Source organism: Dromiciops gliroides, chromosome 4 (genome assembly GCF_019393635.1).
Source record: "Dromiciops gliroides isolate mDroGli1 chromosome 4, mDroGli1.pri, whole genome shotgun sequence".
Lineage (NCBI taxonomy): Eukaryota > Metazoa > Chordata > Mammalia > Microbiotheria > Microbiotheriidae > Dromiciops > Dromiciops gliroides.
In genome coordinates this window covers 455,643,574-455,657,928 of record NC_057864.1, presented here as the reverse complement: position 1 = coordinate 455,657,928, position 14,355 = coordinate 455,643,574, and the positions used below count along the sequence as shown (strand labels likewise).

The 14,355-nt window shown below is 40.4% G+C and overlaps 1 protein-coding gene across 1 annotated transcript in view; it reads right to left on the bottom strand.

Annotated features, from left to right (window-relative positions):
• The window catches only part of RFFL (ring finger and FYVE like domain containing E3 ubiquitin protein ligase), a 79,529-nt gene that overhangs the window by 48,385 nt on the left and 16,789 nt on the right, over window positions 1-14,355 (bottom strand). The gene's annotated exons all lie outside the window — the stretch shown is intronic.

Below are 14,355 nucleotides of genomic sequence, written 5' to 3'. Positions count from 1 at the left end.
CCGCTCTCAGGGACACTTTTCCGGAGAGCCCCTGAGGGCAGTTTCTGAAATTCCATCTGAGAACTGCAGGGGAGATTCAACAGTGCTAGGTTACCAGCCACTGTCCTATTTGTAAATTCTGATGATTTCCCAAGGAAGAGGATAAAGAAAGTTACTTTGCATCTGGGTCACTGGCCCCTGAGAACTTATTTGTCCATTCATCCCAGGCATGTCAGATCATTCGGGTGAATTTGTCAATTCAAACCTGGCTCATTTCTTTTCTCTCCCCCTAGGTCTCTACTCTCCATTTTCTTTAACTACACAAAGCCTGGCTTATTATTATGGAAGCACTTCAACTATTCCATCAGCTGCAACTTTCTCTAAAGGTTTCCAGTGAGGCAAAGAGAAACGAAATTACCTGCCACTATTTTAGCTGAACAAATAAAGAAAACAAGAAGATGGAAAAATAGCCATGAAATTCAAGCAAAAATATCAATACCCACTTTCCAAAATCCTTGAGGGCAGGGTGGATTTACATTCTTGTTTTGCTTATTTAAAATTGTTTTTACTAGTTTATCATCATCCATTAATATTTACTAAATTCTCCACCCATGCTGGCATATACTGGTGCCATATAAAGTACTTGAAATTCCTACTTTGTATAACAGCACATCTGGAAAGAAAGCAATACAGAATACATGCCTTCTGTCAGAACCAGTGAGGAGGGGAAGGATGGGGGGGCGGGGGATTTGTATTCAACTTGATTCTTTATCCCCAAACTCCTTGGTTTCTCTTTAATGTCATTATTTAAGTAGGGTATTTGCCAAAATGATTAAGGTTTTGTAGCATAATGTAAAATACATAATTGTTTCTTTACAGACATGGTTGTATTTTGCTTAAGAAGACTCCCTAAAGTTTATTTGTTAATTGTTTTAAAATGATGAGTAGTGTGTCTATTTTAGTTGTGTTTGGTGAAAAATGTTATCTCACATGCCATGTTGCTAATATAGTTCTGTAGCCAAAGATAAGAGAGCCACATATCTAAACAAAAAGGTAAGAAACTGGGTAAAACAGCTCTCAGAGTTAAGACTAGTACTGTAGCAACTTCAGGGAAAACAGACAAAGGAGAAACAAGGGCTTCTCAGTTCTTTTTATTGGGACATGAAGCAAAACTGGATCCCTTAGGGATTGGAAACTCAAAGGGTCAGATGTCAACTGTGGTGCCACACAAAAATAAACATGAATTTTCTAAGAGCCATCAGTTTTCTATACTTTTCATTATTTAGAAACTGGGAAGATGAGAACTCCCATTCCAAAGCTGTTTACTATTAGAGCCACTTGGATATTAACAAATTTGTTTCCTGAATAAAGCTATGTATTACAGGAACCTATTAGGAATTGGACCTTAACACCTGCATTCAAGGCACTACAATGATAAAAGGATGACACCATTTGTACAAGGAGGGAACTAGGTGGCACAGTGAATAGAGTGCAGGGCCTAGAAACTGGAAAACCTGAGTTCAAATTTGGCCTCAGACTTACTAGCTGTGTGACCCTGGGCAAGTTCAAGTTACCTTGTTTGCCTCAGTTTCCTCATCTGTTAAAAGAACTGGAGAAGGAAATGGCAAACTACTCTAGTATCTTTGCCAAGAAAACCCCAAACGGGGTCACAAAGAGTCAGACACAACTGAAATGACTGAGTATTAATAATTTGTTCAAGCAGCCCCCATAATCTTCTTTGAGTAAGGGAGGGAGGAGACTTAGTTTTTGCCATGTAACAAATACTGATTTTCATCCAATATATACTATTCCCACATTCCAGACATTCCATTCCTTCAGGCACCTGAGACTTCATGAAAATACAGAAAGTCAGTGAGTAGGAGAAAACAAAACTCAGCTTCAGACTTGAAGTTCTTTCAGTACAGTATTTTAGAATTCAGACAGGTAATTTACCACCCAACAGCAATTTATAACAGGTTGTTTTATTTTTCATGGGTGGTCACAACATATGTTTAAAGTTTATATATACACATACTCATGTTGTTGTGCTCCAGAGGAAATATGTAATGCTCTTCACAACCCACGTTCCCTTTTCTTCCCGTGTATTTTAGATTATAAACAATAAGTAGTTGTCAGAAGAGAAGCAAAATACATCAGTTCTCAGGGCTATGAAACACTCCATAAGCAAAGAAAACAGTGAATTTAATCTATTTGGCAATCTTTGTATGCTCACAAGAAACCATACACTATCACGGGGCATAACTTGCTGTTTCTAAGCTGCCTTACTCTCCCCTGACATTCTTCTTTTCTCATTTAATGAACTCTCATCTTCTGAAATGAAATATTACTAACTTTTCATCTTTAGTGTTTGAAGATTTATTCTACTTTTAAAATATGAGAGTGTGTCCTCCCTAGAAGAATGACATGGGATAGAATATAAAAACCCTTCTATTATGATATGCATCAATCACAGAGGTGGGGCAGGGGTGCACCAAAAAGGGCTAGTCCACATTTAGATCACTCCCCAGGGACAGACATTTCCAGTGACTTATTTTCCCTTATTCACCAAACCCCCTTGTGCTTTCACTATAGGAAAATTCAACTGTTTTTTACAAAGACTACATACATGAAGCTAGATTTTACTTACTACAGCAGAATTCCAGAAATAGATCATCTCTGACCCTTAAGAATGGCCAGGGAAGGGGCAGCTAGGTGGCACAGTAGATAGAGCACTGGCCCTGGATTCAGGAGGACCTGAATTCAAATCTGGCCCCAGATACTTGAAACTTACTAGCTGTGAGACCCTGGGCAAGTCACTTAACCCTCCTTGCCCCACCAAAAAAAAAAAAAAGAATGGCTTAACCCACAAAATTAATAAAATTCAACTCTTCTATTCTCTGGCCATTCTTTTTTTTTTTTTTTTTGCAGGGCAATTGGGGTTAAGTGACTTGCCCAGGGTCTCACAGCTAGTAAGTATCAAGTGTCTGAGGCTTAGGTCCTCCTGAATCCAGGGCCAGTGCTTTGTCCACTGCGCCATCTAGCTGCCCCCAAGCCATTCTTTTTTAGGAGGTTCCAGCAGGGGCAATGATCCTAAATATTAGTAAGTATTTCAACTGTCAAATGAAGCCTTATTACTCAAAGACATTTTTGTACCTGGGATGTCACATAATGTAATTTCTACCACTGTGCAAATTAAAGCTTCCTTAACTCTAAGTCAACTAAAACAAAGGGGGAAAAGAGCTTTTGACTTACTGATGTGCCAGTTTTACCTAGAAATTCAAACCTCAGTGTGCTTCAGCTCGAGTATCTTAAGAGCACCCCAGTGCTGACTTATCACTGCAACATCAGCAAATACAGGCTTACTGTAACCCTGGAAGCAAAGAGCCACGTATAAAGTGGCCTCTCCTGGGATACAAAGCCTGTCGCCATAGCAGGGATCGTTCCATCCAGGGGCCAGAAAGATTGCCAGTCCCTTTAATCTTTAAGGAGCCACTTCCATTTTCGGCAAATGGACCTCAAGAAGCCTAAGGTTCCAATACAAAGAAACTGAAAGCGGTGCCTTAGTGCATGGATGGAGGCAGCTGCTCAGAACCATTCCAATTTTTGGTTTTTAAAGAAACCCTGGGGGCAGCTAGGTGGCGCAGTGGATAGAGCACGAGCCCTGGAGTCAGGAGGACCTGAGTTCAAATCTGCCCTCAGACACCTGACACTTACTAGCTGTGTGACCCTGGGCAAGTCACTTAACTCCAATTGCCACACATACACACACACACACAAAAGAAAAAACAAAGAAAGAAATCCTTGGTGACATAAATATGCAGTCAGGTGATTAATGACCAATAGCTATCAAGATCAGTATTTGAAGCTAAACACCCATCTCCAGCAGGCCAGGTTCCCTAAACATCAGTAAGTGGAAAAAGTCAAAAACAGAGGAAATGAAAAGCCCGACACTAACAAGGACACAGTATGGAGATCTGACAACAGCAACAGGAATGAGGAACTCAGGGATCTGACCAAACTATTATCTTGAGCAGCCCATCTCATTCTTGGGAACTTTCAGTGTGATTCATTTCCAACACAAAGCTATTTCTGAGCCACTAACTCAAAGGAGGGGGGAGGGGGGGTGTAAAAGGGAGGGAAGGAATGAGAGGAGATAAAGCTTCTGTTATCACTGAACAAATTTAGAGGCAGGAAAATGAAGTGTCATTCCCTCTTCCCCTGTAAGAACTCTCAGTGGAATGACTCTGAACTGCAACTTTGCAATCTAGACGAAGAGAACTCATGAAGGATTGGAAATTTGATCAAACTCGTAACGACTGGATATCCTGCTGTCTCCCTGTACATGCACTGTCCCACCTTTATTTATCCTGTTAGTTAACCTGTCTGTCCAGCTGAATTTTCACCATGATGTCCACTAAAAATGCCAAAGATCAAGTTACTTCTGCCCTATTCCTCAGCTAGTTGAACCTCTGTTGACAGTTACCCATAATGTTTCATTTTGACAGGCAGTTTGTACCAATTAGACTGGATTACCTGTTCACTCACAGTTAAACTTCAAACTGGTTTCTGCAGGACAGGGAAAGAAAAGAATGAGGATATACAGCATGAATGTTGCATTCAAGCAAAGTGATGGGAGAGGCAGAGCAGACCGAAGGAGAAATTCCAGAATCAGTAGTAAACTGCATGTTTCAGGAGCACTTAAGAAAACACTCCATCCACCTACATGGCTGATGAGATGAATTCCCCAAGGACTGTATGCTCTCTAAAGATTACTGCGCACACTGCTCTCTCCCTGAGGTTCTTCAAGAGTTCACATCACAAAATCTGGCTTACATTATTTATAATAAAATGGAAAAATACACTAACATATAGGAGTTCTTCAAAATGCTTTCCATTTTATTTGGAAATAAACTTTGAGTTTATTTAAACCCAAATGAATTCAGAAGAGTGCTTCAAAACTCTTTTAAAAGTAGTCATTTTCCTTTCCTCATATAAAAGAACCAAATGCTCAGAAGGAATGCCCACTCAGTGAAGTCCATTTAAGTTTTAAAGCTGAGCAAAGGGAAGTTTTTTAGACCCATTCTTGTTTATTTGGGGATGCATTCAAAGAAATAGCTTGAGAAAGCACTGAGAGAAAAGTTTACAGTGTTAGAACTATATAAAGAGCTAAACATTTCATAATAAAACTCAAAAAAAAAAGCTTATATTTTTACCAGTTTTATGAAGTAATCTAACGAACCTATATTTTGTAGCACCTGAAATGGCCAGGAAAAAAAAAAAACTTCAAGATTACTTTTCTAGGGCAGCTAGGTAGCGCAGTGGATAAAGCACTGGCCCTGGATTGAGAAGTACCTGAGTTCAAATCCGGCCTCAGACACCTGACACTTACTAGCTGTGTGACCCTGGGCAAGTCACTTAACCCCCATTGCCCTGCAAAAAAACAAAACAAAACAAAAACAAAACACCACAAGATTACTTTTCTAGCCCACACACTTAAAATTCAATTGCAAGAATACCTGAATTCTTCCCCTCTCCTTGGTATTTTTATCCAAGTTACCCTGGTGCCAATTAGGCCAGAATGGAGCTGGCAGAGCCTACCCAGAGTTAAGTAGTTCAATTCAGAATCCAACTAGGATCTGCTTGGAATCAAATGGATCTTAGCACTAGGACAAATTTCTCATGAAAGATGTACTCACCAGTTGTGGTGCCACACATCTGACAGGTTTCTGCAAACAATTTTCTTATAAAAGTTATAGCAACTGTCACAGTAACAATTTTTACAATGAGAGGGAGAAGGAGGTCTGGGAACAATAACATTAAGAACTATTCCCAGGGGCAGCTAGATGGCGCAGTGGATAAAGCACTGGCTCTGGATTCAGGAGGACCTGAGTTCTAATCCAGCCTCAGACACTTGACACTTTCTAGCTGTGTGACCTTGGGCAAGTCATTTAACCCTCACTGCCCCACCAAAAAAAAAAACAATAAATAACTATTCCCACATGCTTTCCTTCCCAGTACTTTCTTAGGGCATAGACGTACAGACAGCAAGACATATTCCAAAACAGGACCAAGATCACAAAATAAAATCAAGTTCATGTTTTGCTTCTCATATTGACCTGGCTCATGTCAACAGAATACAAATCTGAAAGTAAATGATCTCCCACTATTATCTGCTTACACAAAAGCACTACAATTACAGTGACTTTAAAGAATGGGTCTTTGTTAATGGGAGAAGCTTGGTGTTATTAAAAGCATCGCACAACCTTCCAAAGGCAATCCAGGTCTAACTCCAACTGCTGTTCACTTCTGAATCCACAGCGTTACCCAACATAGACTGACTGATGGACCATCCATCTGTAACGATTTAGATAAGCATTCTTTATCCACTTGGTCTTCCCTGTGTATATGCCTAGGCTCAACTCTTTTGAATGATTATGGGTTGATTATGGATCTCATGTAGTAAGCTCTGCAAAACCTTAGGAAAATTGTACAGTGCCTTTAAGGACCCCACTCCCCAAGCTTCTCCCTGAAACAAAAACCCATCTTGTAAACACCAATTTTATTCTGGCATTATTTATAAAGGCACCAACTCTGTGCTAAGCACTGTGCTATGCATGAGGGATAGAAGGTGACAAAAACCATTCCCTGTTTTTGAGGGGCTTAGTGATGACGAGCAAACAAAAGATGAGTAAACTGGACATAATCTCCGAAGGAAGGTACTAAAATTAGGGAGGACTAGGAAAGGCTATAAGGTGGAACTTCAGTTAGAATTAAAGGAAGCCAGGGAATCTAGGAGTAAAAAATGAGGAGTTGTTCATCCTTCATTCTCAAAGAAGAACAATGACATCATGAGGGTGATGTAATTGCAAGCATAGGGCACTGGCAGTGAAAATGTCCAGAACAGGGAGACAGTGTCATGTTTGAGGAAGAGCAAAAGGCCAGAGTTACTGTATCAAAGACACATGGTGGGACGTTAGGGGAAAAAGGGGAGGTGTGAGAAGACTGGGAAGGTAGGAAGGGGCAACCATTATGGAGAGGTTTAAAAACCAGATAGAGGATTTTGTAGCTGATCTTAGAGGCAACTGAATAGGCAGATGACCTGGTCAGACTTGTACTTGTTGACAGCTGAGTGGAGGATGAGACGTGGGCAGAGAAAAGGTAGAAAAAGCAACCTTCAGAAGGCTATCTCAACAGTCTAGGTTTAAGATGATAAGGGCCTTCACCAGGGTGGTGGCAGTGTCAGAGGAGTGAAGGGAGTACATGAGATGCTACGAATGTAGAAATGACAGGTCTTGGCAACAGATGGAATAAAGGGATGAGAGAGTGAGAAACTGAAGATGACACACCTAGATTTGGGAGGATGGTGGTATACATAACAATAAGAGATGTTAAGAAAAGGTGAAGGCTAAGGAGTAAAAATAATGCGCTTGGGGGCAGCTAGGTGGTGCAGTAGATAAAGCACCGGCCCTAGAGTCAGGAGGACCAGAGTTCAAATCCAGCCTGAGACACTTGACACTTACTAGCTGTCACTTAACCCCCATGGCCCCGCAAAAAAAAAAAAAAAAAAAAAAGCGTTTTCTTTTGGGTGGGTTAACTCTAAGATGTCTATAGGACGTCCCAGTTTGAAGTGTCCAACAGTCAGTAAGATGTACAGGACTAGGGGCAGCTAGATGGCGCAGTGGTTAAAGCACCAGCCCTGGATTCAGGAGTACCTGAGTTCAAAGCTGGCCTCAGACACTTAACACTTACTAGCTGTGTGACCCTGGGCAAGTCACTTAACCCCCATTGCCCCGCAAAAAAAAAAAAAAAAAAAAAAAAAAAAAAGATGTACAGGACTAGAGGTGAGGAGAGAGGTTAAAGCTGGAAAACCAGATCTAGAACCATCTCCACCGAGCCAGTAGTAGTGGGTTCCACAGGATATGATATCACCAATGAAAAAATGGAGAGGGAGAAAAGAGCCCAGGACAGAACCCTAGGGAAAATCTGTGGTTAAGCTGCTGTGATCTAGATGAAGATCCAGCAAAAAAGACTAAGTGGTTAGGAAGATAGAAACATACAAGAGACCAGAATCACAGATACCTAAAGAAAAGGGAATATCAGGGGCAGCTAGGTGGCGCAGTGGATAAATCACCGGCCCTAGATTCAGGACAACCAGAGTTCAAAGCCAGTCTCAGACACTTGACAGTTACTAGCTGTGTGATCCTGGGCAAGTCACTTAACCCTCACTGCCCTACAAAAATTAAAAAAAAAAAAAAGGAGTAAAAGAAAAGGAAGTGGAGACATTGACTGAAGATTGCCTCCTCAAGGAGTTTAGCCACAAAAAGGGAAAGAGACAAGTGAGGGGGGGTTTTGAGGCTGGGGAGACATAGGGATGTTTGTAAGCAGTTGGGAAGCAGCCAGTATACAGGGAGAAACTGATGATTAGTGAGAAGGGATAATAGAGGGGGGCAATCTGCTGGTGATGATTCGATATGAAAGTTCTGGTGATGACCCTATTCTGTGCCCCAAGACATGGATACTGGAGTCAAAGATTTAAAATGGAGTTACCCAAAAGGTAATGTACAAGTAAATGCTGTATTAAGAACTCCATATAACAGAAGCATAGAAAGATGTGTAACTAAAACAAGACAGGACAGTCACCCACAAAAGTCAGGGATAACTTATGGACAGCCTGCATGTACCTCACCAGTATCATACACAGCAGGTCTAAAAGAAGGCCCTCAAGTGGGTTGGGCATTTATCCTGTGTAGGATTGACAGGAAACACAGAACTCCACAGAAGATATGGATACTCAATATTGCAGAGAATAGCCAAATGCGATCAAAGTACAAAAACAATCAGTAAAATGGAATCCCAAAATAGGCCTAGCCATTGTGAAATGCCCAACATCCATCCAGTACAAAGTATGACCATGTTCACTTAATTCTCCCTGAGCTAGGAGAAAGCTCTGATTTTCCTGAAGCAGACCCTCTTTGTACAATAGGCTGTTTATTTCATACTCCTATACCCTGTCCCACCGGATCTGGAAACCTCTATATTTGGAACACTCCAGGCTGGAAACTTCCCGTTTCCTAGGTGATTGGTACTTCCCTGCCTGTGACCTCAGGAGTGGGAAACCAATCAGACCTTCCTGGCTGGGACCCGTCCCCCACCCTATAAAAACACCTGAGCCACTCTGATCCGGAGCTGGCCATGACACTGTCGTTGATTCAGGAACTGCCCTGACCCAAGAGCTGCCTCCAAGTATGAACCTCTCAGGAGTCCATCGTAGATTCCTTCTTACAGCTATGACCTGAAGACCATCCTGCCTGAGGCTCTCTGGTGACATCCCTGGTGGTATCCCTTCCCAATCCCACTTTGGAAGTGTTGGCCACCCCAGCGTGAAGGGGGGTTTGGTGGGCTAACCCAAGTCTGGAGGTGTCAGTCCCACACCCATTGTGAGGGGGTTAAAGGGCTGCCCTAGTTTGGAGGTGTCAGTCCTGGCCCCACTGAGGGGATCATTAGGCTGTCCTAGCATCCTTAACTTGCCTCTACCTCCTACTCCCTTGGGTGTGTCCAATCAAACCACTTGGACTTCTCTTTTGGCCTTTCCCATCAATAATGGCCTATTGCTTTCAGAATTAAACTCACTTATCTCGTTTTTCTGTGAAGCCATTTTAATACTAGCAACACTCAATCTGGTCATTGGAAAATTAAAAAAAAATTTTTTTAGATTTTTAGCATTTTGGGATAATATAGGTTCAAATAACAAATTCATTCTAGAAACCCTGGAAATAGGAAACTTACCATGAAACATTATGTGTCAGGGGCAGCTAGGTGGCGCAGTGGATAAAGCACCAGCTCTAAATTCAGGAGGACCTGAGTTCAAATCCTGCCTCAGACACTTGACACTTACTAGCTGTATGACCCTGGGCACGTCACTTAGCCCTCATTGCCCCACCAAAAAAAGAAACATTATGTGTCAATAATAACACAAATACACAATGATTATAATTTTTAAAATATTCATTTGTATACAGATTGGCCTACCTATAACAGCATGTTTAATACAATGAAATGGAATCAAATGTTTTTTAAAAGGCTGAAAAATAACTATCACACATGACTATGAAAACTCGACAATATGTTAAAGTGCCGACCTAATATAAGATACTTTCTAGTAAACATCCTTTGCAAAATTTGCTCAGATTTTTTACAGATGCAATCTTCCCCTCAATTCAAACCAGAAAATGCAGTTTCATCTAGGAAAAATCTCACCTGGAAAAACAAATTAGAGTAGAATAAACTGTGCAGAATAAATCTAATGCTTTATATATTTTTCAGTGTCAAAATACATTATTATGGAAGGGAGAATAAAAGAGACTTTTCAAATCATAATAAAAAAATTTTAAGACTTCTTTGAACATATGAAATATCAATGTCAAATAGCAAATTTCAACATATCTGAATCCAGGATCACTAAATTTTCTCAATTAAACCCTCAAAATATTCTTTTCTTTAAAAAAATAAAAGTGTCCTTGTGTCCTTCCCCTACATACTTCCTGCTATATGATCGTTCACGGTGACCAAATAAAAACTACAAAGTACAATCTGACACAATGTTATACTCAGCAGATACTTAAGTGACCTAATATGAGGGGAAAAAACATCAGGCTGTATACAAAATGCTAAACTTTTTTAAAGGAGATTTTATCTTAGAGATGCTTATTCCTGACAATCCCATTAATAAGCTCTGTACTGCGTGCTAGGGATTCAAATATAAAATGAAAAACATCAAGTTTCTTTGATCCATTCAATCACTAAACGTAGGATGCTGTTTTCTCCATTATCTACAGTTTCCAACTGACCAGACAAGCTAACCCTAGGCCTTTCTTGGAATCAGAAACATAAATTGTTTCCCAAAGCGTTAGGTCATGCTTGTGCAAATGGCCTCGAGAGAAATAGTCATTTGGACAGCTGTGCAACGAGTCACACAAGCGGCCTTTTGCACGACTAGTGCTTCCCAACAATCGAAACTTTCTCTAGTCCAAAGTACAGACACAGGCAGCAGTGTTTCTCTGCAAACATCCCAACAGTTTCATTATTGTTTAACCACAAAAATAACAACTCCAATAATCTATCAAGTTTGACATTTCATCCAGCTATGCAATTAACCCAAGATGCCAAGCGTGCAGAGGGAAAGTTTTTTCTGCCCCAAATCAGCAAACTCGATGTGACATTATAAACACACAATCACTAGCTAATAAGGCACCTTCTCAGCCCCTCTGCTATTCTTCACGGGCCTTCTCCAAAGGAAGCCTCAGAGACAAACTGTCCTCAGCATAAGCTACGCTCAGCAATGTCACTTTGAAGAATTCTGCCCCCTACTCACTTGCTCCTAGGGCCAGGCCAGCTTGTAAAGATACAGACCAAGAGGCTGAAAACTGGGACAGAACCAAAGAGGTGAGCATGCACTGTCTGCTCAACCACAGAGGACGACAGAGTGTGTTTACATTTTAAAAGACTTACAAAAGCCTAGTCACTGACTCCAGGGTAAATGAGTCCTGTCAAGAGGGTCTAATCTGATGGTTTCAGCAGCAGAATACAAAGTGATCTACTTTAAAGCTCTCCTCCTCTCTCAGCATCTTCAGCTATTTTAAGGGAAGAAGTTACCAAGACGGTTGACAATGCCTACCTGAGAAGTCTATGGAACCACTGATTGGGTAAATTCTTCCATCAGACTATAAAAAAAAACCAAAGGTTAAGGAAAATAAAGTTCCAATCCAAGTTCAAAGACCCCCTGAAATCTAGTGTCTGTGGTCCCCAGGTTAAGAACCCCTGATCTACATGGAAGGGGGAAAGGGACCCACATGTACAAAAATATTTATAGCTGCTCTTTACGTGGTAGCAAGGAATTGGAAGTTGAGGGGGTGCCCATCAATTGGGGAATGGCTGGACAAGTTGTGGTATATGAATACAATGGAATACAATTGTGCTATAAGAAACGACGAGCAGGAGGAGTTCAGAGAAACCTGGAGGGTCTTGTGTGGGCTGATGATGAGTGAGATGAGCAGAACTAGAAGAACATTGTACACAGTAACATCAACATTGAGTGTTGATCTACTGTGATGGACTATATTCTTCTCACCAATGCAATGGCACAGAAGAGTTCCAGGGAACTCGTGATAGAAGAGGATCTCCAAATCCAAGAAAAACAAAACAAAACTGTGGAGTATAGATGCTAAATGAACCATACTATTTCTTTTGTTTTTGATGCTGTTGTTTTTTTTCTATTTTGAGGTTTTCCATCATTGCTCTGATTTTTTTTCTCTTATAACATGACTAATGCAGAAATAGGATTAATGTTATTATGTGTGTATATATATATATAACCTATATCAGATTACCTACTGTCTAGGGGAGGGGGGGAGGGAGGGGAGGGAGGGAGAAAAATCTGAAATTATAAAGCTTGTATAAACAAAGGTTGAGAACTATCTTTACATGTAACGGAAAAAAAATAAAATACTTTATTAATTTAAAAAAAAAAAAGAACCCCTGATCTAGTCCAACCTTTTCACTTTATAGATTTGGGAAACTAATACCAGAAAGTGACGGGGTCTTCTTGCCTTCAATTACACAAGCATTCGTTAAGTAGCTAGTTAGCAGGGCCAAAAAGTCCTTGGACTCCCAGTCCAGTGCTTTTCCTACTACAATAAGATGCCTCCACTTCTCTTAAGTAAATTTTCTTTTTCAAACATTCCGAGGGTAACCCACCTTTGAGGAACAGTTGTTCCTCACTGGCTCCAGGAAAAAAGGCATATTATAATGTGCAGTTTCCATAGGAACAATATTATAACTTTCACTGCAGGCAATCAAATGGGGGGAAAAAATTACCCCAAGGTTTTCTACAAGTATTACAATAAGGTCTGGCGGAAATATATTAAGGCTATTATTGGAAAAGTTATGTTGGTCAGACAATGCTAGGCTATAAAAGGAGTAGATCTCTAACACTAGAAAAGCAGTAGGCATAGGAATGCTGAAAATGGTGGTGGGAACAAATGCTTTTTATCTATAAGAGTGAAACCTCCTTAATTTGAAAATTCCAGGAGGAATCGAGACACTAACTATGAGATCTTGGCTTACTCACCTCTCTGGACCTCAGCTTCCTCCTCTGAAAAAACAGGTACATGTAACATGATTACATGGGTAGTTTATGAAGGCCTTTCCCACCGCCCCATTCTGTGACTCTGTGAAGTCACCAAGTGACCTTTTTGCAGGTTCTCTATGCAAATGAATAGTATCATTGAAACCGAGGATAGGAGAAGAGCTAGTCAATATATGCTTAAGAGAACCAATTTCTCAAAGGCCTTTTTATATTCACCTTTAGAAACACAAAGGACAAGTGACACATATCCTTGACCTCAAAGAGTTTGCTATCAAGTAACAGAACTTGGTTGAACACAATTACTGCTGCTGATTACAAATGTATACTTAATTTATACATTAAAGCAAGCTGGGCAGGAACTGGACATACTCAGGTTTTTTAAGACTAAAACTGTATTTCTCTTAAAATAGTATAAACATTATATACATGTTACGAATTTGGAGAGAAGACATACATCTTTAAAAGCTTTTTTAAAAACTGAGGGAAGGGGGCAGCTAGATGGCGCAGTGGATAGAGCACTGGCCCTGGAGTCAGGAGTACCTGAGTTCAAATCCGGCCTCAGACACTTAACACTTACTAGCTGTGTGACCCTGGGCAAGTCACTTAACCCCCATTGCCCTGCAAAAGAAACCAAAAAAAAACCTGAGGGAAAACACTAGTAATATGCAAACCAACCCCCAAAAGCCAAAAAAACCCCAAAACAAAACAAACCTTCAATTTAGCATATGAACAGAAAAAGCAAAAAAAATACAGAAGCAACAAAGAGGGTTTGTGTCAGTTTTTACTGGAAAAAATAATGGGGAAATGTTTGTGCCAGTTACTCTTATTGAAGAGTGAGCATGCAACCTTCTCACAAAGGAAGCCTATAAGTAGGTCACTATGTAGCAGCACCTCAAAAACTATGAGATCACCAGACATGACAGAATCTATCTAAGAATTCTGTAGGAAATTAAGTGCAGATTGGAGTAATTAAATGTACAATCTCCTTGAGAGCAACCACTGTTCTTAAGGACTAAGGTCATTATGGTGAAACATATCTTAGAAAAATATGAAGACAATTACTAGGAATTAGAGACCTTCAGTCTGCAGAAGCTGTACCTAAAAAGAACAAAAGGCAGATTCGGAAAAACAAAACAAAATAATTCAGCTTATCAGAGAATACCTCTCCACTCAGGAAGAGCTACTGAAAAAATTCATTTACTTGTATGAATAGCAATAGCCTAGAATTTCAA